Source organism: Papio anubis, chromosome 16 (assembly GCF_008728515.1).
Source record: "Papio anubis isolate 15944 chromosome 16, Panubis1.0, whole genome shotgun sequence".
In the NCBI taxonomy this organism is placed as follows: domain Eukaryota; kingdom Metazoa; phylum Chordata; class Mammalia; order Primates; family Cercopithecidae; genus Papio; species Papio anubis.
This window is the reverse complement of record NC_044991.1, coordinates 27,737,542-27,764,120: the sequence shown is the minus strand read 5'-3', so window position 1 is coordinate 27,764,120 and position 26,579 is coordinate 27,737,542. Positions and strand designations below refer to the sequence as shown.

General features: G+C 49.2%; 2 long non-coding RNA genes, 1 pseudogene and 2 gene segments (V, D, J or C); 1 reads left to right on the top strand and 4 right to left on the bottom strand.

The window, feature by feature from the left end:
- The window catches only part of LOC103888259, a 641,220-nt gene that overhangs the window by 257,003 nt on the left and 357,638 nt on the right, over window positions 1-26,579 (bottom strand).
- Window positions 1-26,579, bottom strand: part of LOC101024006 — a 644,330-nt gene that overhangs the window by 276,031 nt on the left and 341,720 nt on the right.
- LOC110740626 lies at window positions 26-7,572 on the bottom strand. 2 transcript variants are annotated; one of them, XR_004178850.1, is made up of 3 exons: window positions 4,830-7,572; window positions 3,217-3,395; window positions 26-2,247 (listed from the first exon to the last, which is right to left on the bottom strand). It is a non-coding gene; the product is annotated as an uncharacterized LOC110740626 (long non-coding RNA). The 2 variants fall into 2 exon arrangements; XR_002515480.2 differs by lacking the exon at window positions 4,830-7,572 and having other exon boundaries at window positions 26-636; window positions 2,136-2,247; window positions 3,217-4,289.
- On the bottom strand, window positions 18,561-25,216 carry LOC116270690. Its single transcript, XR_004178852.1, has 2 exons — window positions 24,927-25,216; window positions 18,561-19,144 (listed from the first exon to the last, which is right to left on the bottom strand). It is a non-coding gene; the product is annotated as an uncharacterized LOC116270690 (long non-coding RNA).
- On the top strand, window positions 22,474-23,570 carry LOC101006444 (annotated as a pseudogene).

Sequence of the window (26,579 nt, the reverse complement as noted above, 5' to 3'; positions counted from 1 at the left end):
GCTTGAACCAAGCAAGCAGAGATTGTAGTGAGCCGAGATTACGCCATTGCACTCCAGCCTGGGTGACAGAGCGGGACTTTTTTTCAAAAAACACAAAAGCAACAACAAAAACAATTAAAGGATTTAGGTTCCATTTAAATATTACAACATACACTATCCTGTCTTCCCACTCAGATTGAGCTATGAAACCATGACAAGTGCATGGAGCAGCTATTTGAGCACCAGGAAAGGAAATGGTATGCAGCGGTTTGGGATGGCCCCAGCAGATGAAATACAACAGAGTCAGAGTGAGACTCCTGGATTTCCTCAGTGTCCCCTGGCTGGGACTCCAGACAGCCGGAAACTTGAAGGGACACAAGCCTGAAAATTAAAAGAACTCCAGAAAGCCCTCTTGTTCAGGATTGAAGATAGGAAAATAAACTTATTTGGTCAAAGTGAAGGCTCAGTCCCCTGCACAAGCAGGTGGTCCATGCTTCTGTTCTCATTTCTCTTGCAGCAGTGCCTCTCCCTGGGTTCACACTGATGTCCTATGGATGGAGATGATACTTCCTGCAGCAGGTCACTCCTCAGCCCCTGTTACCCGAAGGGGCACTGTTCAATCACAATATGGTGTGAGCCTCATGGATATCCCAAGGTCTAGTCGCCACGTTAGACATACAAAGAGAAGAAGGTAAATGAGCTCAAATGATTTATTTTATTTACCTAACTGATCAGAACAGTATCATTTTCATATGTAATCTAAGTTCAACTATTTATGTAACATTTTAGATACCTTTTCATGGCCACTGTTACTATTTTTTGAAGAATCTTTATGTGGAGATTGTGTGGCTGATGGGGATGTGAGTGGGTTTTCTGTTGACAAGGGTGGACTCTTGTGGCTTTCAAAGTGTCAACTTTGATAGGCTGAAGGAGGAGGGGAAAGAATGATTTTTCTTTTCACAGGATGTGGAGGGTGGAGGTGGGCAGTGTCCATCCTGCAGCTCCCCCTGTGGGTGCATCTGTGGTCCCTGCTTGGGGTGAGGCTGCTCCTCCTGTCCCCAGATTCCTGCAGAAGGATCTGACTTCAACTCTCCCTCAGACCCCAGAACACCTGGCATGCCAGGCCCCCTTTCATTCCATACAAATGCAAGAAACACTCAGATCTTATTGGGCATTTGCAGACTCACAATGATCATTAGGAATAAACTGGTGCTTTCTGGTATACTGTGGCCTCCTCAGGTTCCTGATGGCTCAATTTGGGGATGACTTGTTGTGTTATTTTGGGATGCCCGGAAGCAGACTCTGAGATGGAGATCTGCTTGCACAGCTGGTGTGAAACTAAGTGAGGGAGGCAACACCGGGCACAAGAACACCCTGACCCACATTGAGTCTTCTACCATCCCAATAAGGAGCTGTGAAACTCGGAGGATTTTCTGTTTCTCCTGTATTGAAAGGGAGTCTTGAGATCTTCACCTCAGGCAGCTATGGAACCAAACCTTGTTGAGAAGGGGCACAAACCTGGAGGAGACAGTTTTCTCCGTTGACAGCTCTTCTCAGTGGGGGCACAGCTCTGAGCTGCCACAGCTACCAGCAGTGCTGGGTGGGCGTTCTAAGAAAAGGGAATATGGGTGGATCCCACAGTATCCACTCCACTGGTTTTCCTGAAGAGAATGGCAGGATGCCACGGCTGCCTGAGCTGGGCAGTTCTGGAAACTGACTCAGGATATTCAGGGCAAGGACTGGTTTTCATCCCCTATGGAAATCCAGAGCCCAACTAAGGATGTCGACCCAGGCCTGATATTCCAACCAGTCCCCATTTCCCCAAATCACAACTGAGTCCCCCAAACCTCAATGTATCCTTGTCACCTCAGCCCTAAATTCACTCTTGGTGCCCCCTCTGCAGAATCTGCCTGGGCAGCCTCTGAAAAGGGCAGCCTGTGTCTTGCTCCTCCATCTCCCTGTGTCACTGTGGGATGAGGAGCACTAATGTCCCACATCTTACAGTAATAGCCTCATCCCCAGCCTAGGCCCTGTTGATGGTCAGGTTGGCTGTGTTCTCCAAGTTGGAGCCAGAGAATCTCTCACAGATCCCTGAAGGCTGCCTGCTAGCCCCATAGATGACCCAAACAGAGGCCTGGCCTGGCTTCTGCCCGTACCATTGAGCACTTTTACTTCCAATGTTGCTTTCCCCACAGGTGATTCTGGTCATCTGTCCTGGGGCCACTGACACTGAGGGTGACTGTGTCAGTTCATAGGAGATGACAGAGTCTGCAAGGAAAGAAAAGGGGAGAGAAAAAAGTTGAAACTGAGCGGCTCAGCCCAAGGATATTTTGCCACTTGCCGGGACTGGAGTGAGCCCCTGGAATAATAGGGCTCTCAGGGCACCCGTGGGCACAGGAGCACAGAGTGGGGGCATTTCAGCACCCCAGCCCCTCCCCCATCAGCAGCGTCATGAGCATCCTGCCCACCACACACAGGGCCCTGCTGAGCTCAGACTGAGGGCCAGGCTGAACCTAGAGGCCTGGGGCTGGGCAGGTGGGTGAGACCCTGGGGCAGCACCTGTGCAGTGAGTCAGGAGACCCAGGAAAAGAGGGACCAGGCCATGGCTGAAGCACCTCCAATGATGCTTCTCAAATCTGAGGCTGGGCAGGCTCCTCCCAGGTCTCTTTTAACCCCTTGTTGGAGAGAACGGCCCTTGCTGCCAATCAGCAGAGTCAGGGGCTGCTGCTGGAGGAGGCTTGTGGTTCCCAGAAGGGCTCAGCCCCAAGGGACCCAAAGAGGTTAGGGGTGGCCTTGCCCTCCCACCCTTTGCCCACAGGATCTCCTATATGAATTGATTCCATATTCTCTGCAGACATCTCCACATCACACTGCGCTCAGTCTCACTCCTGGGCTCACTTGGTCATAGCAGAGCTCAGAGGTCACTTTGTCTGTATTTCCTGGGGGAATATGAAGTATTTCCTATGGGATGGGTTTTGACCTAGTCTGGGAGGTGACCATAGAGTCATGCTGGTAACTGGGGAATTCTCTGGGGTCCCCAGTCCCCTCCTCCATTCTATCTTGGCTCAGGAAGGAGGTATTTAATTTTGGTCTAGGTCTCTAAATGTGTCCTGACCATAAATATTTTATGTTAGAGAGGAAATTTCTGGCGTAGGCCTAAATCTGTTTTAGATGGTACTTTCCAGAACCCAATGCAGGTTCCCTCTTCATCTCCACTGTACAGGTGATAACACACACCTTGGACAGGTGCAGGTTCCACCCCAGGGCACAGCCCCTGAGTGATAGAAGTCAATGAAATTCCTTATTTGCCAAGTGCACACAGAGTGTTGGAAGATCCATGAGATGCTGGGAGTTTCTGCCTTGGCTGTGAGCTCCTAGGTAGGTCATAGCTGCTGTGCCTCAGTATCTCCAGGATGCTGTCAGGACCAGGGACAGATGAGGAGGTGAAGGAAATGTTTGCTCCATAAGAGAAGGAGAGGGGGCTGCAAACTCCAAGACCCCAAGAAGTGAATGTTTATTACAAATAAGATGTCTTCAGTTGCTGGGGAAAATGTGTCAATGAATAAGAAATTATAGGTTAATGAGCAACTATTTTGTGACTCACAAGGAAATCAAGAGCTGTGATTTGGCAGCTTCCCCAGGACAGAGTCAGGGAAGACCAGGGACAGTGGATGTGGAGGAGCAGCCAGGAAGGGAGAAGCCACTATGTCTGCAGGACAGGGACTCCCAGATCAAAGGAAAGTATGGAGGACACCTGTGACCTCAGGGAGGACACTGTACATGAGGGGGATGCTGTTTTAGCACAACTGGGTGTGGAGGAGGGGGCGTTGTGAGAAGTCAAGTGCCTGGATCTGTGTCAGAGAGAGTCAGCATGCAAAAGAACTGAAGATAAAATGTGATTCCAGAATGACTACATCAGTCAAGGACACAAGGACAATCCTCTAGGAAAATAAAGACCCTTTCCCTCCAGGTGTGAGGTCATGGTCACTGGCACCTGCTGCATGTCAGCATCTCCCTGTCACTCAGGCCCGCCCCATCCCCAGGTAGCTTTGCCAGTTGATTCTCTACTTCTCCTGGTGGCCGCTCCACACTGTGGGCTGGGAGCTCAGGGACTTCCTCGGTCTAGGTGTGGATTCAGAACCTGCTGCTCAGGTGCCTGATTCCCTGATCCATGGACTGCTCATTCTACGGGAGGAATTCCCCTTCTCTGTGTGGCGCCTGCCTGACTCAAGACCAGGTACAAGGGGCTCAGCTTACCCAAGAAAATACAAATATATATATATATATGTGTGTGTGTGTGTGTGTGTGTGTATGTGTGTGTGTGTATATGCACAGTGAATATATATACACACTGTGTATGTATATGTGTGTATATATGTATACACAGTGAATATATATATACACTGTGTGTGTGTATATATATACACAGTGAATATATATATACACACATACATGCATACACACACACACACAGTGAAAGCAAATCCCCAACATATTGGAGAGGAGTAACTTGTAAACCTGTAACAGGCATTGTGAGGGGAAGAGCTGGCTCAACGCCCTGCGGTGAAGAGTCTGCGGTGTGTGGGGATCTGAGAGGACATCAGAAACCTGAAGGGACCTGGGACCCAGATCAGTCTATGTCTGATGTGATACCATCTTGTAAATGAAGATCTGGGCCCAGGTGTGTGGTGCAGTTGGGTGTAAGGAGGAGAATTTTCTGTTTATGTTCTCGCGATCTGTGAGGGGCTGGGCATACACACTCCCTGGTGGTCCACAGGATGCAGTTGCTGATGCTGGAACTAATTAGACACAGGTGGGCTCAGGCAGGCCCTTCACCTGTCCCTGCTTACCTGGGGTTGAAGCCACTAGGGGGTGGTGGCTAAACTGCCTCAGCTGTCTTCCCAGTGCTCATCTTGCAGCCATAGGGAAATTAAGCTTCTGTCACTTCCATTGATCCTGGATCATCCTCAGTGCACCCAGCAAAAGCAGGTTGACTGTTTTCTGGAAAGTTCTGTGGGAGCTCCCCATTTAACTCAGCCATGCAGAGCAGATGACGTGGCACCCCTTTCAGGGGCCACCTGGTTGTTCTCAGGCTCTTACACCAGAGGAAGACAAAGACCTTGGCATAGCTGGGGTGTCCGCTGTACCGGTGGGTAGGTGTCTGCAGAGAACAGGTTTCCTTGAATGTCACCACACGTCACAGCATGTTAACATGTGACAGCAATGCATCAGTAACATTTTTTGGCTCATCAGTCTGCATAGAGAAGCAGCTGTTTGCCAGATCATTACATAAAATCTTTGCGCAACACTTGCTGTGCCTTCCACGTGCTGACTCATCACATGTGGCAGCGTGGTCTTTCCCATGCCCCTTCCTGCTCCTGGTTCAGGCCTTGTTCCTTCCACACCATGGCATCCCTAGGTCCTCACCGACCCTGTGTTGTTCCTGCTCTGGGCAAGCCTTCTGCTACTAATTAACCTGATTCCTCCATCTCTTCTCTCAAAGTCACTTTGTGAACCTGAGTTTCCACCTCAGTTTGCTGTGAGAGTCAGTGGCTGTTAAAAGTCATCCTCTCCTTCACCTGTGTAATGGCCATGATTGGCAGTGAAGGGCTTCTTCTTACAGAGCACCTGCTGAATGCCAGTGGCTGGGTGATGGAGATTCAGTACTGGAAATTCCATCTGTAGGATACACAGTTCCCTCAACTTCTAAATGCATCGATAGGTCCTGCCCACACACACATCGGTGGGTAGGGCCATCATCAGCTGCTATCTCCCCTCTATCAACCCAGTGCCCAAAAGTCATAGCGCCCTTCCCCTTGATGGTGAAAACATCAAATGGATTCATCACTTGAGCAAGGTCCTACTGCATGCAATGAACCTGGTCCAACAGTGCACCAGAAACTTGAGTTTTCTTGTGGAACTTTTGTTGGGTTCCAAGGAATACTGCTTGAAAAATGTTGGATCAGAGAGAAATAGCGACCAAACATCAGCATGGGAAACTTAAGGGTCCTGGTTGGTAAGGAAATTAAACAACTGTAAGAGACATTCTTGTGCAACTGGGAAACATGACTACTGTCTGCATAGGAGAGAGCTGTTAGTATTCTCACTTGTGATAATGAGAGAGACAGAGGCCCAGTACGGCAGTGTCCACAGTTGTTGCATCCTGAAAGAGTATATATATATATGTGCTGATGACAGTAAATCTGTAAACTTTAGTGTATACACATGATTTCACGATTAAACCAGTTGTACTTTTTTTTAAAAGGTGGTATGGACCCAAAGAGTGAGCAGCAGCAAGATTTGTTGTGAAGAGTGAAATAACAAAGCTTCCACAACGTGGAAGGGGACCCAAGCGGGTCGCCCTAAACCGGTTGTACTTTTAAAGAAGGAAATAAAGACTGAGACATCCAAGTCAGAAAAGAAATCCCAATAAGCCTGGCCCTAGAGACTGGAATCAGACATCTCTCCTGGGAAAGGGCCCCACCTTCACCCAGGATCTTCCCTTCACAGCTACAGTCCTGGGCCATGGAGCAGAGGTGCAGGTCCCAGGCTTGGCATCCAGGGTTTCTTAGTGAGCTCCTCAGAAAGCAGCCCAGAGCCCAAAGATAAAATCCACACCAACAGGGCGCTGGAGGCACATCCAGTCAGGCCTGACCTACCTGGGGAAGGTGATGGGACTTTGGGGACCCTGGGAGGTCAGTGTGCCCCAAACACCATCCCCAGGTGGGACCAAAGGTAGTGTCTGTGCTTCCTCTTCAGTTTTTGTGAAATATCAGCACAGAAAGGACCCTGGGACCAAAAGGGGCTGGGTCTCCAGTCCTCCTCAGGCCTCAGGCACCCTATCAGAATGTGGGGGTCAACTCATCTGGAAACCAGAGGAGACATAGCCCCTGGGGCTTCCACTGAACTGGTTTCACCCAAGGAAAAGAGAAATTCCACACGACTGTGCCCTCTGTGACAGCTCTCTCCTCCCCTGCATGACGTATGATTGCATCTGGGGCCATGTGCTGTTGTGTGGATTTCTAAACTGTTGATGTACACCACAAACCTGACAAAGGTCCCTGCAGCTCTGACCAGCATCCCCCTGTCCACTTCTCATTGGACACATGCAGGCCCTGAGAGGATACAGAAGCCGCTCAGAATCACCAGCCCTGTAGGGGTCAGGTTAGGACCAGAGAGGACACCTGACCCTGAGGTCTGACCTACAGCTGCTCAGAGGGCAGGTGAGAATGAGAGCCAGGCCAAGGTGGGACAGTTCTGTTGCAATTCCTTATCTGTCTGTGTTACTATGAGTCCCTGCCAGTTGCTCCCACTGCTATTATCTGCAGCACAGTAATAGCCTCATTGAGGGTCTGGGCCCCACTAATGGTCAGGATGGCCATGTTCCTTGATTTGGAGCCTAAGAATTGGGCAGAGGTCCCTGAGGGTCACTTGTTGTTATACTAGATGACCAGCACAAGGCCTGACATGGCATCTGCTGGTTCCTAAAGGCACATTTATCCTGAGGTTATCTCCAGTGCATGTGATCATGGTTGTCAGTCTCAGGGCCACCAACACTGAGACCAGCTGTCTCTGCATGTAGGAGGCACAGGGCTGAGAGAAGAGAAGAGGAGGGGAGGGAAGGGGAGGGGTGGGGAGGGAAGGGAAGGGGTGGGGAGGGGAGGGGAGGGGAGGGGAGGGGAGAGGAGAGGAGCAGGAGAGGAGAGGAGAGGAGCAGGAGAGGAGAGGAGAGGAGAGGAGAGAAGAGAAGGGAAGAGAAGAGAAAAGAAGAGGACTTGAGGATGAAAGGTCCATTTACAGAAGATCCCAGCCCAGAGCTGAAGTCAGGGTTTGGGCAGACCAATTGCAGTGTAATATATTGAGTAGTTTAATGGAGGGTCTTTCACCCTTTGTAAAATGTCTTTTAAAATATTTTCACATTATTGCCTTATACATTTTTCACAATTGAAATAATTAATGTTTCCTATCTCAATATAAAAATCCTTTTTTCTTAGTGTTGCTGAAACTTTAACTGGGTAACAAGATGTGGTTGAGGGGATCCCAGGGTACGTGGGGGCCAAGGATTGGCATTTTATGGTCAGTGACAGTGCGGTTTGGTTGCCATAATGCGTAGCTGAGCCAAAAAGGAATCAGAATAATCACACAAGATCATGGGTGTGGTCTAGGGGGTCCTAGTATCCCAGACTGGAAGCAGGTGAGCAGCCCTCCTCTACTTATTATTTTTTTGAATGAGCAGAAAGCTCCATTTGAGAAAGACTGTGAGGGCTCCTGAGCCTCGGCAGGGGTTCTGTGTGATTGTGGCCACACAGCTCACCATGGGGTCCAAGTTGCTGATATGCTAGGCTTGTTCTGAAGCATACTCCCGGGTGACCATTTCTAGCAGCTCCCCAATCACATGGCAGGGATGTATTTGTGACTTGAGGGACTAGGTTATGAGGCCCAAGTAAGTTGCATGAAGAGTTGGCCAAATAGTCATGACCCAAGCCCTGGGCCATGCCATCCTCTCACCTTACAGCCTTGGCCTCCTGAGGGGCTCCCTGAGATCAGCTGCCTAGGAGGAGGCACTTACACTGGGGTTACAGAGGTTTCTACAGGACATGCAGCCACTACTGGTGTGGACAATACTGTACTCCACCTGGCCTCTGAGAATACCTGAACAGCAGTAGTAGAAAAACATTCTCCTTAAAGCAGAATTTTAAGCAGTGAAAATGGTTCATGTCACCTGCAAAGAGATGAGCAGAGGTTCCTAATTCGTGGGCTGTGAAGGGTCCTAGAAGATGGTCAAGTATATTCAGGGGCTTGGGAGAGACACAATAAGAATGTTGATCACAAAGATGTCTGGGTAGAGATGTGTCGGTAGACCTCCTCTGGTGGGCAGAAAGCATGAGAATTTTTTTCCATATGCAAATACTCACCAAGTGTGATGTGAAAAGGAAGTGATTTTGTTAATCAGGTAGTAGAGTAACCTGTTCTATGGACACCAGGTAGCGTCCCTCAACCACTCCTGTCATTGTCCAATGGGATCCATAAAAAAGTGCCCATGGTGGCAGGGATAGAGGCTGACAATGGGCTTACCAATGTGAATTTCCACTAACTGGAGCTGGCCTGGCTGAAGCAACTGTGGAGTGACCATCTGTCAACAGCGGAGACCAACACGGAGATTCCTACAGGATGACCTTCTCTGTGGAAAACAGTCAGGGGCCTGCTTGATATTAATTTCATTAGAGCTCTTCCATCATGGCAGAGATAGCTCTTTTTCTTACTAGAATTGACATTTACTCTACACAGGATTTGCTTTCATTGACAGAAGTGCTTCTGCCAAGACTGTTATCTCTTGATTATAGAACGACACACCCATCATGATGGTATTCCACAGGAGATTCTGACCAAGGAACTCATTTCACAGCAAACAAAGGGCTATGGGCATTTTCTCATGGCATTCAAGAGTCTTACTATTGTCCCCAACATTCTGAGGCATGTGGCATATATGAATGGTTTAATGACAACTTGAAGACTCCATGACTGAACCAGGCAAGTGGCAAGTATGTGTAGGGTTGGGCAATGTCTTCCAGAATGGGGCATGTGCTATGCAGCAGTGTCCAATATATGGTGCTCTTTCTCCCACAGTCAGGATCCATGTGTCCAGAATCAAGGAGTAAATTGTAGTGGCTCCACTCAAAAATGCCTTTAGTGATCCATTAGCAAAAATTTAACATCCTCTCCTGACCTCAGGCTCTGTGGGTCTAGAGGTCTTAAGTGCACTGGGGAAATGCATTCCCAGGGGATACAACAATGACTGCATTGAACTGAGACCTGAGAGTTCCCCACGTCCCTCTGGATATGCCTGCATGGATGTCTCCCTGGGTCTGTCTTTTCGCTCAGACCCTCCATCAACAACTCAAACCCCAGGCAAAGAAACAGGACAGCCTGATCCTGCAAGGTGCAAATCCACTCCTGACTGACTCCTCTGCAGAGCCTGCCTGGAGGGCTGGAGGGAAGGGCAGCCTGGGGGGGTCTCAGATTGGGTTGAATTGGGTCAATCCTGCTCATGGCTTTGTCCACAGCCTTTGTCCCTCTTCTATTTCACAGAAGAGGATGAAATAGAGAGGGAGGGGTTTATGTCTCACTTCCCCATATGCTTGTGTCACTGTGGGAAGATTACCACTGCTGTCTGCTGATTGACAGTAATAGTCAGCCTCATCTTCTGCCTGGGCCCCACTGATGGTCAAGGTGACTGTTGTCCCTGAACTGGAGCTAGAGAATCGCTCAGGGATCCCTGAGGGCCTCTCGCTGTCTTTATATATCACCAGCACAGGGGCCTGGCCTGGCTTCTGCTGGAACCACTGAGCATATTTTTTTGCCAGTGTATCTCCAGAGCAGGTGATCCTGGCCATCTGTCCTGGGGACACTGACACTGAGGGTGGCTGTGTCAGCTCATAGGAGGCCTCAGAGCCTGCAAAGAAGAACAGGAGAGGGGGCTTGAAGATGAAGGACCCATTCCCAGGAGTCCCACCCAGAGGCTGTGTCTGGGCTTTGCTCAGGATTCAGGGTAGGCTAAACTTGGGATCTCTGCGGACTGAGCCTGGGGCAGGGCCAGGGGTCAGCACCTGTGCAGAGAGTGAGAAAGGGGAGCAGAACAGTGGTCCAGGTCATGGTGAAACACCCAGAGCTCTTCCTCCTAGAACCACAGCACAGCTGGGCTCCCCAGGCCGCTCTTATTCCCTCTCAGGCTTTTGGGGGCAGTCAGTGTTTAGTGTTTATGCAAATTTACGTCCTCTGAGACTCCTCCTGGAGAGATGTCACTCAAACCAGCTGCAGGGGCAGCACAGGCAACAGGAGGAAGAAGCAGGGTCTCAGATTAGAAAATCAGCTGCAGCCTTCAAGCCCTGTGATCACAGTCACCTTTCTGGGAATTGATCTCATGACCACTGTCCCAAACCTCGCTGACCTGGGGTCTGTCCTGGGCCAGGCTCAGCAGAGCTGTGGACCTTCCAGGAGGTTGGCCACAGGGCTGAGCTGGGCCCTGCTGAGAGATCATGATGACACTTGACTCAGCAGCAGGTGAACCAGGGACCCATCATCTTCCTCCTGCTGGTCCCTCAGACTCAGTCCCCTCTTGTTCATTCCATTTAAATGCTGTGCTGTGTCATCAGGACACTTACTAATTACTTCAGTAGGAATAGTTGGGTCATTTAAGCAAGCACACACCCCTGTGGAGTCAACAGGGCCTCTGGTCTCATTTCAGCCATGGTGCTGCTCCTTCTACATCACCCCTCATTGCCACAAGAGATTTAGCATTGACACCCTCAGCTCAGCCAGAATTTATATATGTTTTTCTCATCAATGTTTTATGAAAACTTGCAAAAAGCAGCAGAAAACCACACTGGACTGACAATCTAACTTTAGGCCCCATGGTCTCTGCACAGCACGTGAGCTCCAGAGGGTGGGTGGTCCCTGGTTACTCCAGCCAGGCTCCTGGTCCTTGTTCCATCACTGAACATGGACAGTGCCAGGGTCAAGGCTGTGGCCTGAAGCAGGGGAGGAGCCCTGTCCCTCTGGAAAGCATCTCCTGAAGGATGCTCCTGAGGATGCTCCATGCAGGGATCAAAGCCCCAAAATGCTTCACCCCACCCCGCTGTGACTCCCCTGAGCACAGGAGCTGCCCCCTGAGTCAGAGTCCACCTGGAGCTGGAAGGAGAGGCAGAGGGAGCAGGGGGCCGGCATATCTGGAAGTGCCCAGGACAGAGGGCACAGCTCCCCAGGACACTGCTGGACAGGGCAGAACAAGGCCCTGAGAGTTACAGGAGGCTCAGGCAGCCATCCTAGGTGAAGGACTTGGGCCCTGGGAGCCCCATGCTCTCACACTGTGCCCCCTCCTAGAGCACCTCGACCTCGGGACGTCTCCCAGAGAATCCTCTTCCTGAGGAAGCTGCCCAAGCTGACACCTGGGCTCAGCCTCTTCTAGCTGCATTTCCCAGGTGAGGCCTTCACTGTGCCAGGCTTCTGTTGGTGTCCTTGGGTGACACTGTATGAGTCTGACCCTCAGAACGTGGTCACTATAACCTGAGGGGATAGGATGAATTGTCTTCACTTTCAGTCTGAACACCGACTCTTGGACACCTATTGAACCCCAGGCTGGCCTTGCTCTTTGCCCCAGCTGGGCAGCCCCAACCTCTCTCCTGACTGCTCCTGGCTACAGCTCTGCTGCCCCCAGCTGGTGGAGGAAACTCAGCCCAGGAGATTTCTTCTTCCAGGTGACCCCACAGCACCTGTCACCTCAGAAGTTGAGGACGAGAGAGTCCAGTCCCATTCTGTGCCAGTGTGACCCAATCTGCCCTGCCCAGCCCAGCACAGAGAGGTCACACCTGCAGGGCAGGGAGGTGGGGCAGGTGCAATTGCTATAAAAGTGTCTCAGGGTTGAAATGCCCTTCTCTAGTGATTTTGTTCAGTCAGGACTAATTAGAGTGAGTTAATTGAAGCTCTTCTGCAAAAGTTTCAACGTTTAGAGAGACGCATGTGCCATCCTACGGGGACCCAGGTTTCCTATGCACTTAGGATGCAAACTGGTGCACCTCCCACCCAGTAAGAGCAGCTATGATTGATTGCCATCACTGCATGTTTCTTGCACTGCAACTTTGTTGTGAGCTAACATCACCATCGTTGGCACCATCAATTTCATGTTTATGGTTATTTCATTGCACACTTCTCAGAGCTTGTGCCAGGAGGATTTCTACACTAGTCTAGTCTGTTTTCCTGATGAAACTGGGACTCTCCTGCTTATTCTCAGCTGAGGGCCGCTGTTCCCACCATACAGAAAACAAGCTGTTTTGAACCCCTTTCTTGGAATCCCTGCAGAGGAAAGACAAGAGGTTCCATGTCTGAAACCCACTGAAGCCCATTGAATGACATCCCCTCATCAGGTTTTAATTAATATGACATTCATTGCTCTTCTGTCTTTTAATTTTGAATGAAGAAAAGGGCTTCTTCAGCTCACTATAAGCCTCCTCACTTTGCAGCAGGTAACACTGTGGCTCAAAGAGACTAAGTGGCTCAGGAGAACAGAGAGCAGTGGGGGCAAGTCCAGGAGCTGACCCAGGTGTCTGGATTTCAGAACCTGGGCACTTCGGGGCAGAGCTTAACCAGGGTGGGCAGGGAGGGGGCATCAGGGCCAGGCAGGCTTCAGGGATGTGTCCTGTGAACACACTGACGTCCCCTGTCATAGCCTAGCCATGCTGAGGAGCCCACCTCAGCCTGCAGAAGGTGGGAGATATACCCCAGGGTAGAGCTGGAGAATCTGTGGGGATTGGGGGCTGCTTTGGATGCAGGGCCTGGCCTGGCTCCTGCTGGTTCTCTCTGCACTGTTGCCTGCTCCACTGTCTCCTGAGCAGGTGGGGACAGGTGTCTCATGGCCATCTCTACTGGGGGTAGCTGAGTCTTTAGGAAACCACAGAGGCTGCTGGTTGAGGAGACTTTGGGGCTCATTTTCAGGGTCCCATCTCCTGAAGCATCACCTGGGCTGAACTCAGGGTCAGGACTAGGTTTAGGGTCCTGTGGGGGCTTTCCCTGGGGCAGCATCTGTGCAAAGAGTGAGGAGAGGTAGCAGGCAAAGGGTCTAGGCATGGGGAGACATCCTAGAATTTTGTCTCTGTAGCCCACAGCTGAGTGTGGTTTCCTCAGGTCTTCTCCATACTCTCAAAAGTCCCCATGAAAATGCTCCGTCCATCAGCTCAACTGGAGAGAACTCAGCAGGCTTCAGTGTGGGCTTCATGGGGCTGGTTCATTGGAATTCTTCTTCTCATGTCTCATAAGGGAGTGATTGTCACTGTTTATTAGAACAATCTCAAAGGAATGCTTGTATCCCATACCCACGGTTGTCTGTGAAGCTCACAGGGTGGGAAGGTGTCTCCGTGTTGCCAGGGCCCTGGCCATTGTTGTGTCTCAGTGCCCCTTCTACTGCTCTGTCAAGACCAGACAGGTGTGTACATGTGGCCCATCCTGGACAAGGTTCTATATAAGCATAACAATATTTGATGACACTGACTCAGCAGTGACTATGGCCTGTGCCTTGCCTGTTTGTGGGCCTTGCACATATGAACTCATTTAACCCAGAAGCATGTCTGAGGGAGAAGGTAAGTGAGAAAAATAGAAAAGTTTTGAGTCTGGGACATTTGACACTGCCAGCACTCCCTGGCAACACCAACATGCGAAAGTACAGATGTGCACACACACTCACACAGCATATGCATTTACACACAGGCACACACACCAACTCACAGGCATATGCATTTACACACACGCACACACACACAGGGATATGCATTTACACACATGCACACACACACAGGGATATGCATTTACACACACGCACAGACGGCACTGTTTTGTGTACAGGAGAAAGGGATCACATCTTCCAGCCTGCAGTCCTGTTCTCTGGGCCTGCAATTGCAGACACCTGAACCGTTCTGAGAGACGACACCAGAATGTGTCCCAGCAGAACTCCTTTGTGATGGACATTACTTTCCTGCTTGCCTTCCTACAGCTGGCCTTGCTTGTGATGTCCTAGTGCTGTGTGAGATGCTCAGTTTTGCAGAAAGAGTCAGGACAATCTGCTCAAGACTGACAATCAGTTTTTGACCTGTGGCCATTACAGTGGGCAGCATGGAGGCCTGACTGGGCAGGCACAGATGGATGGGCATTAAGGCTGGGCTGGTACCACTGAAAGGAAGGGACCCTGGGGACAGAGAGCAGGGGAATCGCCTACTGTTTCCTCCAGGTCAGTCCATTGAACACAAGGGGAAGTCAAATGGGCTCATAGAATACTAAGGCCACAGCTGCATTGACCTGGGCTCAGGATAACCAGGGACTATGGTTGGAGGAGAGAAGCAGATAAGCATAAATTGAATTTAATAATCATTAGCCATGGAACATCTTTGCCGGTGTTTGGTAAAAAATAGAGCTGATACAAAAAATAGAACAAAAAATAACACAAGTTAAATTGTTTTAAGAACAGAGGATGTCCCTATTATGAAAGATATATTGGAAACAGAAATGGTATAGTCAAAAGAAAATTCATCACATATGTATATTAAACTACTATTTCCAATGTTACCATTAAGCATCCACATTTTGCTGTGCAAATAAAGAGTCTCCTAAGGGTTATACAAAAGTGCATTATTTTTTCTATTTGATATTGAGGTTCCCCTGTGGGGTGAGGGTGGTCTTGAGTGTAGGAAAGAAGAATATTCCATAGGATGTTTCCTTATTCCTAAAAAATAATTTCATAGGAAAAGGTAATTTGCAGCATAAACATATTTCCACCAAAAAGGTCCTGTTCTTCTTCTGGCAACTTGGCTTGGGATCTTTATGCTTTTAACATCTCAAGCTCTCTTCCTTATCCCATTGTTAAATTCTGTTCTAGAATTTTCATGGAGTATCAAAATATTCAATACATTCAAAACTTAAACTATTTATTTATTTCTTATTCTCAGAACTTGCATGTTCTCTTCTGTTATTGGCTTCAGTCAAATGCTGATATTAGGACCCTTCTCTCTGATCCTGCCCTGGATATTCCAGCTTTGGTACAAGCTTTCTTGCCCACCTGCCCATCCCTCTCCCTCAGACTCTTGCCTTAGGAGGAGTCTATTCCTGATATGTTAAAGCTCTCCCAAAACTCAGAGCAAGCAATGCAGATAAAATTTATGTGACTGTGACACAGGGCTGTCTTGGTCAAACCCATGAGCCCATCAAATAGAGGATGTGAGCATGTTCTTATCCAGTGGAATACTTCAGCCTAATATAGGAGGTGAAATACAGTGACCCTCACAGAGAGATCCCCACCTAGATTATATGCTGGTGGAATTTTCAACCCTCAGACAAATCTACAAACCAGTGACTGTTCAAACACATCCTGTGACCATCGCTGGCCTGACACTTGATTTTGTATGGTCCAGAGAGATAGTGACTTTTATCATTTTAAATGATTATGTTGTAAATGATGCTGTAAGTACCTGAGAATCAACTTTAGGATTGAAAGTTGATTCTTGGACCACAAAGACTAAAATAATTCTTTTCTAAATTTATTTTTATGCTTTTTAATTTAATAGAGATGAGGATTCACTGTGTGGCCCAGACTAATCTCAAACTCCTGAGATCAAGCAATTGACCTGTCTAACTCTTCTTCCAAAGTGCTTGGAATTACAGGCGTGAGCCACCGTGCCTGGCCTCAAAGACTAAAATTCTTCTTATCTGGATATTCAAGAAAAAGTTTATGAAATCCTAAAAAAGGAAAAACTACTGAACTCTTTCTGAAAAGGCCCAAACTTAAGCAGAAGAGGAGACTCAAAAATAAAACTGTAACAAGGTAACATTTTTGAGTCTGGTAGGTTGGCAAAAATTTACACTTTCAACAATGTACTCTGAACAAGTACTTCCGGCTGGCATTGAAAATTGGAAGAACCCCTCTGGAGGGGAATCTGACAACAGTGGGTGAAAATTACAAGTACACATCTTTCTGACGCAGCCATTTCACTTTTAGAAATGAATCCTATGCTCATATTCACACAGGAACTCAAAGGAGGCCACATAGGGCTGTTCACTGCACTGTTATTTCTAAGATCAAATTTGTGGCGATAACCATTAGAATGTAGTTGACTAAAATTCTACCCACAGTGTGGGAGATGGTGATGCATTTAGGGTGGAGACATTCCTGAAAAAAGCAGTGACTGCATCAGTCAGGCAACTCCTTGTCACTGTCCCTGCATTTGAAGAGCTAGGAAGAGTTGCACATTCAGGGACCGACCACAGCACACAAGCATCAGGAAGCTGTCCCTGTCCTGGATGAGAAACCACAGGGCAGGTTTCCTTTTGGACTTCATGGTGGAAAGGGATGGAGCTGAGAGAGGAGAATTCTCAAGGCCGCACTGCAGGAAGCCCCTTGCACAGGGTGAGGAAGCATCTTCAGAGCAAGAAGGAAGCCTGAGAACCCAGGGCAGGTTTTGGTCTCAGTTCCCCATGAACTTGGACCACTGTGGAAAGTGCTACTGCTTGCATATGAGCCGCAGTAATAATCAGCCTCATCCTCAGCCTGGAGCCCAGAGATGGTCAGGGAGGCCGTGTTGCCAGACTTGGAGCCAGAGAAGCGATCAGAGACCCCTGAGGGCCGCTTACTGACCTCATAAATCATGAGTTTGGGGGCTTTGCCTGGGTGCTGTTGGTACCAGGAGACATAGTTATAACCACCGATGTCACTGCTAGTTCCAGTGCAGGAGATGGTGACTGACTGTCCAGGAGACCCAGACACAGAGGGAGGCTGAGTCAGGGCAGCCTGAGCCCAGGATCCTGGAAAGAGGGAGAAACACATTCCAGTGAGTCAGTGCTGGGCCCAGGTGAGCCTGAGGAGCAGGAGACCAAGAATCAGCCCAGAGGTCCCTGAAGCCCCTTCCCTGGAGGCGTCACCTGTGCCTTGAGTGAGGAGGGTGAGGAGGAGCAGAGTCCAGACCATGGTGGAGATGTCCTGAGAGCGCTGCCTCCTGAGACCCCAGCACTGGGCCTGCCCCCAGCCCTGTGTTATCTCCTCTGCCTCAGAGGAGGGCGGGGCCTCCATGCAAATCTGCGTCCTGAGCTCCTCTCCTCACCCCACCCTCACCTGGGCCTGGGCTCAGAGGCTTCTGCTTCCCTGGACAGTGGGGCTCAGCTGAGGAGATGAAAATCCTTGTTTGTCTATTCTGATGGCAGGATCTTAATTATTTCATACGTGATTTGCTCAGGAGAGAAAGATCTGCTGAAATCCCTTTCTTGAGTAAGCTCCTGGCCCTCAGGGTCTCTGCTGTGAGGTGCCTGTGTCTCTGTGGACCTCCAGGCCTGGGCACACCGTGCAGTGCCCTCTGCTTGACACCCACCTCCAGGCTGTCTCTACTGTCAGGAAATGGGACTGCCCATCCTGTGGACCCCTCTGCCAGGGGGTGTTGGTCTCTGATCTCCCCAGCTGCAGCTTCGTCCCATCCCCACCCACAAGCTTTTTGCTGAAGCATCTGTCACATTGAATCCCTGGAGCACATCAGTCACCCCAGGCAGTGCACCCACATCCACATGGGCACATGTAGGAGGGACTCTGTGGAGGGAACAGGAGCACCGACCAGGGCCGCAGTCCTAAGCCTGAGTCCTCTGCCCCCAATCCTACCCTTCCCACTCATGAGCAGGTGACTTGTCCTTCCCAGCCTCTAGTTCTCAGCCTGAGAAATGGGGACCACAGAGTCCACTCTGCACACAGGTGATCCATGGGGATATGAGCCGGCAGGATGAAGGGAAAGTTGTTAACAGGCATTTCTGTGTGCACCAGGGTGATATTTATTGTGAATGTTTGATTTATTGAAATATTTGTTTCCATTTTACTGTGATTTATGTGTCAGGTCACAGAAATGCATCTTTCCTCTTTCTTGGTTTCCCCCATCGGAGCACATGCTCAGAGCAACCTAAAGCTGACCTCTCTCCACCCGGCAATGCTGAAGACACACACAGACACTCCATAAATACATCATTGCTTTTTTCCTCAAAATAATTCTAATATCTTTCCTCTTTCCCCATTGCCTATGACAAAATTCTTTTAATGTTTCATATTAAAATAAATATTAATGGATTCAAGTTCCTTTTAAGTATAACATACACTATCCTGTCCTCCCATCAGATTCATCTCTGAAACCAGGACAAGTGCACAGAGCGGCTATTTGAGCACAAGGAAAGAAAACAATACTCAGTGGTTTGGGATGGCCCCAGCAGATGAAATACAACAGAGTCAGTGTGAGACTCCTGGATTTCCTCAGTGTCCCCGGGCTGGGATCCACGCAGCCCGAAACTTGAAGGGGCACAAGCCCAAAAAACAAAAAGAGGTCCAGAGAGCCCTCTTATTCAGGATTAAAGATAGGAAAAGAAGCTTATTTGGCTCAAAGCGAAGGCTCAGTCCCCTGCACAAACAGGTGGTTCACCCCTGGGTTCTCATCTCTTATACCAGCGCCCCTCCCTGGGTTCACACCAATGTCCTATGGATGGAGACGGGGCTTCCTGCGCCAGGTCACTCCACAGCCCCTGTAACCTGAAGGGGTGCAGACCAGCACTGTCCATTCACAATATGATGTGAGCCTCATGGAAATCCGAATGTCTAGTCATTGAACTAGAAATACAAGGAGAAGAAGAAATTGGTTAAATAATATACTTTGTTTACCTAGCATATCAAAAAGAGTATCACTTTCATATGTAATCTAATTACAATTATTTAGGAGACATTTTCTATACTTTGCATGGCTACTGTTATGTTTTGAAGAATCTGTGGGGATTGTGTGGTTGATGGAGATGTGAATGGGTTTCCTGTTGACAAGTGTGGGCTGTGGTGGCTTTTTAAGTGTCAACTTTGATAGGCTGAAGGAGGGGTGGAAAGAATGATTTTTTTGCACTGGGTGTGGGGGATGTAGGTGGGCAGTGTCCATCCTGCAGCTCCCCCTGTGGGTGCATCTGTGGTCCCTGCATGGGGTGAGGCTGCTCCTCATGCCCCGGGTTTCTGTGCAGGGAGATCTGACTCCAACTCTCCCTCAGAACCCAGAGCAGCAGGTGAGTCAGGCTCCCTTTTCATTCCATACAAATGCAAGAAACACTCAGATCTCATTGGGCATGTGGATACTCACAATGCTGATTTAGGAATAAACGGGTAAGGTTTCCAGTGTACAGTGGCCTCCTGAGGTCCCGCATGGCCCATGTTGGGGATGGCTAGTGATCTTAATTTGGGTTCCCTGGAAACAGACTCTGAGAAGGGGAATTGCATTCACAGAAGATGTGAAAGGAGGTGAGGGAGGCAACATTAGGCAGAAGGAGACCCCGACCCACAGTGAGGTCTCATTATTTCCTTCAGGGAGCTGTAGAGCTGGGCGGATTTTCAGGTCCTCCTATATTGAGGCAGAGTCTTGAGATATGGGCCTCAGGCAGTCATGAAACCTAACCTCGCTGAGGAAGGGCATAAACCTGGAGGAGGCAGTTTTCTGCACTGAGCCACACTTCCCAGTGAAGGCACAGCTCTCAGCTGCCACAAGCTCCCAACAGTGCTGGGTGGCTGAGCTCAGAAGAAAGAATCTGGGCAGATTCCACAGTGTCCACTCCACTGGTTTTTCTGTAGAGAATGACATGATTTGAGCTGTGCAGTTCTGGGGACTGATCCAGGATATTCAGGCCAAGGACTGGCTTGACCTGTGGAAATCCAGAGACCAGCTGAGGGATGTCTACCTCAGTCTGATGATTCAACCAGATGCCATTTCCCTAAATCACAGCTGAGTCCCCAGACCCCAATACATCCTGGTCAGCTAAGTCCTAAATCCACTCTTGATGCCCCCTCTTCAGAGTCTGCCTGGAGGGCTGGAGGGACTCAGGTCTGAGGGTCTCAGATCCAGATGAACTGGGCCAGCCCTGCTCATGAATTTGTCCACAGTCTTCCTGGCTGGAGGAAATGTCCTATCCTGCTCATTTCCTCTAAATGATGGATTGTGTCATTAGGGCACTTGTCACCTATTTCAGTGAGAATAGTTGAGTCATGTAAGGAACCACTCACCCATGTGGAGTCATCAGGACATCTGGTCTCATTTCACCCATGGTACTGATTCTTCCAGGCCATCCCCATCCCCACAGTGGACCAGCCATTGCCATCCTCAGCTCTGCCATTGTTTATTTATTTTCCCATCAAGTCTTTATGTAAATTGGTAAAAAGCACCAGGGTTCTCTATCTAGTGTGGTTTTCAGGTGCTTTTTCAAGTTTACATGAAATATTGATGGGAAATCCAACTGTAAGCCCCATGGTCTCTGTGAGAATCCCAGGGACACAGTCTTTGCACAGGGTGTGGGCTCCATAGGGTGGTGATCCCTGGTCTCTGCAATGAGGTGTATCCTGTCACTGAGTCAAAGACCATCTGGTGGCCAGAGCTGTGGCCCGAGGCAGGTGAGAATCCCCTTCCCTGTGGAGACCATCTCCTCATGGAGGCTGAGGATGCCCCATTCAGGAATCAGGGCCCTGAATGCACCACCCCACCCACCTGAGACTCTTCTGAGCACAGGAGCCACCCCCTGAGCCAGAGTATGCCTGGAGCTGGAAGGAAAGGCAGAGGGAGAAGGGGTGGGGGAGTCTCTTGAAGTGCCCAGGACTGAGGACTCAGCTCCTCAAAATGTTGCTGAACAGAGAGGGCCAAGACCCTGAGATTGGCAGGAGGATCAGGCAGCCATCCTGGGTGAAGGACTCTGGCCCTGGGATCTCCATCTCCTCACACTGTGCCCTCCTCCTAGAGCACCCAACCTCAGGGGAATCCCAGCACTGTAGGAGCTGCCTAGGCTGACACCGGGCCCACTTGCCTTGGCTGCATTTCCCAGGTGACGCCCTCATGTTCCCGTCTCCTGTCAGTGTCCTGGGTGAACACTGCATAAATCTAGCACTCAGGATGGGGTTTACTGCAGCTCAAGGGGATAGGATGCACTTTACTGGGCTTCCATACTGAGGACTGATCCTTGGACTCCTCTTGAGCCTTCAGCACAGGCCTCCTTCTTAGGCTCCTCCTGGGCAGCCCCAGACTCTCTTCTGACTGTAACTCTGCTGCCCCCTGCTTGTCAAGAAAAGGGAACCCATAAGCTTCCCTCCTCCAGGTGACCCCAGAACACCTGACACCTGGGAGGCTGAAAACTATGGAGTCCAGCCTCAGTCTGTGCCATATGTGAACCCCTCAGGTTCAGCACAGAGAGGTGGCAGATATGGTTGCAGGGAGGTGCAGGTGCAATTCTAGTAACTGAGTCTCAGGTTGAAATACTCTTCTCTGTTCCATGTTTTTTGACCACAGAATGGAGAGTGCAGGATAAACTGTAGCTCTTCTGTGAAAAACCTAAGTCCAGTGAAATGCGGTTCTCCCCACATGTACTCCTCTTTCCCATGTATACTGAACACAAGATTGATTTTCACACCCCAATAAGAACAGCTGCACTGTAACTGGGAGCATCTGATGTTTCTATCAGTAAACCTCAGCTGTGTGCCTGAACCATCATCACCATCATTGTCATGGTATTTTTTCTATTAATCGTAAGATCAAGAAGATTAAGGTAGAAAATTATGACCGTAAGTAGGTGGAACCTTTCTGTGTTCAACCCACACACGAGAAACTCTATAGCATTCCCTAGGACTGTAGTTTTATCAGCATGGTTTCATATTTCCTTATAAACTTAAATATTTATCAAAAAGTTAACATTTCAGAGATTAAAACTGATATCTTTCTTCATAAGATTTTGATCATTTTTTTACATATTTGATGTGAAACTCTGCTTCTTATTGCTAGAAGGCCTTTCCTTCTCTATAGGAATAATCAAAATTTGTTTTAATCAAGTTTAGACCCCTGTTGGATCACAGGCCCCCACTGGATTCCTAGGCCCCAGGTGCACCTGAGGCACAGGTGTACAAGCAGGCCCTGGGTGGACTTACCTGCGTACAGGTAAGGAGCTGACCTGGGAGGAGGGTGAGCAGCCAGCAGCCCAGTGGGTTCTGAGTAGATCTTATGGAAGGAAGGAGGCAAGGATATGGAACCTTAAAGAAGTGACTTCACTTTCTTGGTGACAGACCCTCAAAGAACTTAGAACTCTGGTAACCAGGCACCCACATCCTAGGGACAGCGCCGCAGCCAGCTCCCTTGGTGGGAGATGATCAGGAGAGCAAGATGTTCTCGTGCTGCCTCCCCACATCTTGAGGCTCCTGCTTCAGGAGGGCCCGGAGTGAGAGCCTTTTCTCACAATGCCCACGCAGGCTCATTCCTCATTCCAGGCACCTGTGGCTGAAGGCGCCCCCAGGTATGACAGGGAAGACTCTACGAAGTCAGACCTCACCAATGATCCCATCGGGACCACATCTGTGCATTTGCCCTTGGCCAGCTGGAGCCTCTGGAGTTCCACCAGGCACAGGCACATGGTGAGGTGGCCAGTAGTTTCTTCAGGGACAGAACTGGAGCTAGAGGCAGCACCAGAGCCCTCCTGCCCCTGCCCTGGTCCTGTGGAGGACCAGCCCATTAAGGAGCTGCCTGACTTCATGGCACCCGCTCTAGCCACTGGCCTCAGCCCTGGAGCTGAAAGCATGGCTTGAGCAAGAGGTGGAAGAGAGGGGGTGGCCAGCACAGCCCCAGCCAGCAGCTGCTACTCTGCTCTCAGTACTGGGTACTGTGGGAGCCATGGAGGCAGACACCCGGGTGTGTGGCCTGGGCTCCTCTGCCTCACTGGAGAGAGGCTTCTCTAATTTGGCAGAGCTGCAGCCCTGGAGCTTAGGGGCCTGCTGCTGCTGCTGCTGCTGCTGCTGCTGCTGCTGCTGCTGGGGTTGTCTGCCTGCCCGCAAGAGGCGCTGGAGAGCAGGAAAAGCAGCCTGGGAGGAGGGGTTCCAGCAGCTCCTCCTGTTCCCAGAGGCGGATTCTTCTTCCAGGCTTGGAGGTCTGTGCTGAGCTGGGCTTCTTGGCTGTTTGCCCCTGAGGTACTGCCCAGGACAGGCTCTTCTTGGCAGGTGTGCAGAGGTGAGGAGGCTAGGGGTCATCTCCAAAGGGTATAGAAACCAAAGCTTTGAAACTCAGGACTTGTACCCCAGAAACACCATACCACGCCACCACCTGCCCTAGAATTTATTCGGTGTTAGAATTACAAGTTTCTACAATGACATTTAAATGAAGTTTGACTTACGTTTCTTACCTTTGCTTTCTTACTAACTTTTGTATCATTCATTTCCTGGTATTTTCTTCTATACCATAACACTAGACTACGCACAACACTGTCTGACTTCTCCATTTGGATATCGGTTAGGAATGTCAAAATTAGTAAGTCCACACGAAGCCACTGACACTCCTCAAACTTACTCTTCCCCATTCTGTTTAATGGCAACTCCCGTTTAATAGTTTCTCAGCTCAATATTCTTGGCGTCCCCTTTTAATTCTCTCTGTCATTGCAGCTCTGTCATTGTCTCTCTGTACCTGTCTGGTTCTCATTCTCTCTTTCTCTTTTTTTCTCTCTCTCTATAACACATACACACACATGCACACACACACACAGACACACACACACATACACACACATTTTCAGATCTGACACGTGGGAATATCCTGCCAGCTTTAACTCTAAAGTGAAGTCATTCCAGATGGTATCTGCAAATTCACCCTCCCACCCTCACCACTTGGTGACTGTAGTACTTCCCTCACAAGACCAAAGCTCTACTGCAGAGATTTCTTGAGGAAATAATGAGAACTATTATACATTGTTATTTCAGGCACCCTCAAAACACAGGCTAGTGCTCTATGCCTAGTGCTCTATGCCTAGGATGTCCCAGGAAAGAATAAGAAAGAATAAGAAACGGTGCATGTATGGGATGGTCTTTGACAAGGGGGACCAGGACAGGCCCCTTACGCTTCACTCTCTCCTTTTCCTTTGAGCTTTTCCACATCAGCCAAATAGGTTAGGGACAGTGGAAGCCCCCTCAGGCTGGGCCTGGCCACCTGCTCTGGCCTCTGAATGCAGCCTGGCCTGACAGCTTGGCTGCAACTTCATGGCCAACCCAGAGCCAGAACCACAAAACTAAGCTGCTCTCAATTCCAGATGCACCGAAGCGACAAGATCACAAACACGTGTTCTCTTAACATGCTAATTATTAGGGAGCAATTTTTATTCAAAAGTACACAATAAATACAGTTTAGCCTTTTGAAATACATTTTCTTGTGGCTATTTCAGGTACACAACATGTTGATATAGTGAACACATATACTAAAATGGTTACTTTGTTTTTCATAAAATCCACTTAATCAAAGTTTATGAAGCCTAAGCTATATATATATTCATGGCTATGTTTACCAATTGACTCATAAAATTTAAATATTGGATGCAGGTAATGTCTCAGTATTTATTAAATGAATTCTCACCTTTAGTAGATTAACAAAGATTTCAGCTACAGAAGTATTGATGCCCATGGAAATTAGAAATTCTTGATGTCGACGAGGAAGAAGGAATGGACTCAGGTTGACTCTTTCCTGTGGAGCCATTTTGGAAACTCCGATTCTATAGAGAGACGATCCACTTTTACGCAATTTCCAGGACAGAGCCTCAGCGATGTGAGACAGGGGGATTTTGAGAGAACACTGAGTCTGTCACTCAAAATCTCTCTAGCTCAGCAACCTGAGGTATTGAGGCAAAAAGGAGGAGCAGAAAAAGGGTCAGGCAGTGGTCTTTACGCGCCTGTAATCCCACCTTTGGAAGGGCCGAACAGTGAATCTCCACCTGATATCAGAGTTCAAGCCTGGCCTGGCCAAATATAATGAAACCAGTCTCAGCTAAATATACAAAATTAGCTAGGCTGGTGGTGGTAGGCCTGTAATCCTGGCTACCAGGAGGCTGGAGGCAGGAGAATTGCTTGAACCTGAGGAGGCTTATGTTTATGCAAGCCGAGACACATACTCACTAAAATAGTGGAGGGCACTGTCTCAAAAAGAAAGGAAGAGAAAACAATAGTTTTCTTGTTTTAAACTCTCAAAACATGTTCAGATCTTTCTCACAGTGGTCGTCACTGTTTTCCAGAACAGAGATGCAGAGGAATAGCCCAGCCAGGAGAGCTCATCTTCACCAGAGCAGCGCGCAGGACAAGAAGGAGTAAGATGCAAATTTTGGGAACTCCCCAAATGTGACTTCTCTGTCCAGGTTGTTCTCAAAATAGTGTCGATATGGGATGCATTTAGGGTAAAGAAAATCTCAAAACAGCAGCGAATGGCTTGGTCAGGCAGCCGCCTTTCACTGTGTGCCTGCATTTGAAGAGCTGGAAATAGTTGCGCATTCAAGGATCAAACACAAGCAACAGGAAGCTGTCCCTGTCATGAATGAGAAACCACAGAGCAGGTTTCTTGGACTGACACAGAGAAAGAGAGGAGCCGAGAGAGGGGAATTTCAAGGCTATAAGCCAAGAAGCCCTTGCACAGGGGGTGAGGAAATATTTCCTTGCACAAGGGAGAGCCTGAGAGCTTCAGGGGCGTTTGGGTCTCACCTCATGAATCCTGGGACGACTGGTGGAAAAGTGCCACCTTCTCCTATGTGAGCTGGGTAGTGGTCAATCAGCCCCCATCCTCAGCCTGGAACCCAGGAGATGATCATGGAGGCAGTGTTGCTAGACTTGGAGCCAGAGGTCATCAGGACCCCTCGAGGCCTGAATACTGACAATTACAATCATGGGTCTGAGAACTGGTGTCACCCAGTGTTTGGGGCCAAGGAGCAGAGTACGGCAGCAGGCGCAGGGGGAGGAGTGTCCTGGCATGGGCCAGAGAAACTAGTGAGTCTACCATAATAGAGGAACTGGACATAGGAACCGGAAACTTTGTGCTTAAGGCAAGGCTTCAGTGGAGAATCCTACTGTAGACCCATGGGATTTAGCACAAGCTCCATGTCATGTGCAATAGAGAATTATTTCTTTGAAAACAACCTTCTTCTATGTTCGGGGCTTTGTTATCGAGAACTACATGAGACAATAGTGACTACACAGCCAGACTCCAGTCATATCCCCTCAGTCATGAGCTCAGGCAGGGCAAGAA